Genomic DNA, 3,384 nt, shown 5'->3' with positions numbered 1-3,384 from the left:
CTCTGCTTTTTCTCATAGTAGCTTCATCTGGTCTGTTCCTGTTTGGCTGTGACTCCATCCTGGAGAGAAATATCAGCTGTGCTGCTGCCATCTACTTACATTTTATGTCATATGACATCATAAATCATCGATTAGTTTCAGACCCAGTTATCTGGTTCATCCCGATAAATGATCTGACATATTGGAAGCCCAAAGGAGGCGTCTAACCGGAACCAGATCAGATTCAACTGGATCCTCTGCTGATGGCCTGAAGGGGCAGTGGGAAGGACAGTGGTGATGTCACCAAATGGATTATGAAGCTCACTGAAGGTCAGAGCCAGAGCTAGACCGGACCCAGCCTTTTCTCTACAGACGGATCAGAGACATTCTGCAGCCGAGGTCAAAGTCCTGAGTTCTGCAGGTGGTTCCCTCTGGTTCAGAATGTAGGGAGGAGTGGGAGACCTTAATGAGAAATACGGAGCGTGAAGCTAATAAATGTGTTGAGCTAGACTGGGACCGGAATCACGATCCGGAACGTTGAGCTGCTGGAACCAATTATCAGCGTCAGGCCTGGATGGAGGCTGTAATAAAGCTGGACAAACAAAGCTTTCTGGCCGGGTTAATGTTCCTCCAGCAACATTCACTGCTTGACTGCTGCTGTGAACCAGAGCAGGAAACGGGACAGATCTACAGTTTATGTTTATTATATTTTAAAGGAAGGTTCTGCAGCAGGAAATCCTCCTTGGTTAACTTCCCCTGGATTGCCATCTGCTGCAGGAAGGAAAAAAAGAGGAAAAATGTGTAGGGGGGAGGAAGGGGGTCGGGGGGTTTAACAGGTTAAACCAACAGAACCGCCTGACATTTAGAGGAGCAATTTTAAAGATTGAAATTGGCATTAATTGGTGTAAATGTCTGCGAGGAAAAGATCACGGCTCCTCATTAAAGTGTTTGGAGCATCCAGATTTTTCCAGTCAACAGCCAGAGAAGCAGAGAGGTCAAAGGTCAAACGGGTCCAGACCTTTAGCCCTTTTCAGAGTACGATGATCATATTCACAAAAAGAGCCGCTGACACATTCTGGTTATCAGTTCTATGCAAGCACAGCCGCTTTTGCTGCTTATAACAGTTATGTTGATTATTATTATTAAGGTCATGCAAATCTGATTATAAAGGCGGTTCCCAAACATAACATTTAGCTGTTATAATGTTTCCTGTTGATCTGAAATCGAGAATTTTTATTAGTTTTATTGATATTATTGATTTAATGTCATGATTTTTATCCCTGAACTCTGCTCAGCTGGAACTGGAAGGCGAGGGGAAGACAGACTGTTAGTTCAGGCTCAGTGGGAAATTTCATTCGTTAATCTTGAAGGAGAGGATCTGATTGTTGACTCACGTTTCCAGAGACGTGAGGAATCCTTGACTCCAATCTGTGTGTTGGTTTTCCGGTGTATGTCTGACTCGGCGGAGGGCGGAACAGGGTTTACCCAGAACTCGGACGGTGTAGGTGAACGGAGACGCTGATTGCCACTCAGATTTCCTGCTGTACTTGAACGNATTTTTATTAGTTTTATTGATATTATTGATTTAATGTCATGATTTTTATCCCTGAACTCTGCTCAGGTGGGACTGGAAGGCGAGGGGAAGAGAGACTGTTAGTTCAGGCTCAGTGGGAAATTTCATTCGTTAATCTTGAAGGAGAGGATCTGATTGTTGACTCACGTTTCCAGAGACGTGAGGAATCCTTGACTCCAATCTGTGTGTTGGTTTTCCGGTGTATGTCTGACTCGGCGGAGGGCGGAACAGGGTTTACCCAGAACTCGGACGGTGTAGGTGAACGGAGACGCTGATTGCCACTCAGATTTCCTGCTGTACTTGAACGGGTCTTGGTGGAGATGATTCCCTTGCTCAGAGATTAATTTCAACGTCCTGAAAAATAGACTGGATCCAAACCTCCTGTTTGAATCCCTGTCTCAGTTTAAGGCTCAGTTGATCCCTTCAGGGAGAGAAGGTCCGAAAAGGTCCGGATTGCAGGATGACTTCCTGCCGAGAGGCAAACACAAAAACAAAGTTTAAACTCAGGGAGACAAGAACTCAGTCTTACTCAGAGAAAACTCAGCTTGGCCAGAGTACCAAAAACTGGCAAACACTCTGGCGTCGAGGTAGTGGCAGTCAGCAGCTTAAGAGCACTTCGTTAACGAGGTAACCGTCAGCAGGTGAGTGAGGAGGCGGACCGGAACCAGGCGCCTCCTGCTGGTGGAATGGAGACAAACACAAAAACAAACACAGACAGGAGTCCTGACATTTGAAGGTTACTAGTAGAACCAGTCGATGCTGCATTTTGCCCGCCTGTAACTTTTGGTGGATCTATTAATGATTTGATGTTTGTTTCACGTGAACTGAAAAAAAAATTTATGTTTAGAAAAGATTTACAGAAAAGATCAGAATAACCAACAGTATTGCAAAACACAAGTTGAGTTAATCGTTCTCATTAAGTTTGTAGAGTGCTTCATTAAAGGACCTTAATATTATAATATTTCCTTTTCTTTACTGGAGCTTCTAAATATATTGATCTGAATTTCCACCTCATACACCAACACCTGGGTTAAACTGCACCTTTTTCTTGGTTGCCATTGACGACAGTTAAATAACACTGATCATCTGGCTCATTTAAATACAGAATGACATTCATGCGTTGCTTTGCATGGACATTTTAATCTTAATATGGGCATGTGGAAGGCAGAGCATGAGGAGAAGATAACGCTGTGATCTTTCAAGGAAAATTGCTTGGTTTCATGTGTGCACACAGTTTTTCACGAACACTTATAGTAAATGTGTTTGTGAAAAAAGTAATTTAAACGTGTTAAAAATGTGTAGAGTCCTTGTTGATGATTTGTCTAGTTTTTGTCGAATTGTAGAGTAGTTGTTAAGGATTAACAGACTTCCTTTTGAGGATTTTTAGAGTCCTGGCTTTGTCCTTGTTAAGGGTTGATGAAATGCTTATTAGGGATAAAATCTAGTTAGATCTCTCTAATCTCTATGATTATCCTGCTATAGGCTTGGGCTGCTTGAAGACATAGGGGCCACTTTTCCTTCCTCTGCTTCACTCTGTCTCTACGGAAGAGGATTAGGGCCACTGGGAAAAAAAAGTTAACTGATTTTTACATTTTATTTCAGTTTAATATGGGGGAAAAAAAAATCCGAATTTTGACTTTTTTTCTTAGAATTTTGGATCTTAATGTAGATGGGCACCATGAAGGAAGAGATGTGGAGCTCTCAGCTTCACTGACAAAGATGTGAGATGTTTGAGGTGGCCAGAGACACATTGGTGGAAAATGATGGAATTAGGCAACTTTTTACGTGCCCTAATTAATGGAGGAACAGAAGGTGATTAAAACCAGAGAGCT

Source organism: Cyprinodon variegatus, unplaced genomic scaffold, assembly GCF_000732505.1.
Source record: "Cyprinodon variegatus isolate N-32 unplaced genomic scaffold, C_variegatus-1.0 Scaffold534, whole genome shotgun sequence".
Lineage (NCBI taxonomy): Eukaryota > Metazoa > Chordata > Actinopteri > Cyprinodontiformes > Cyprinodontidae > Cyprinodon > Cyprinodon variegatus.
Note: the sequence above shows the minus strand (reverse complement) of the source record.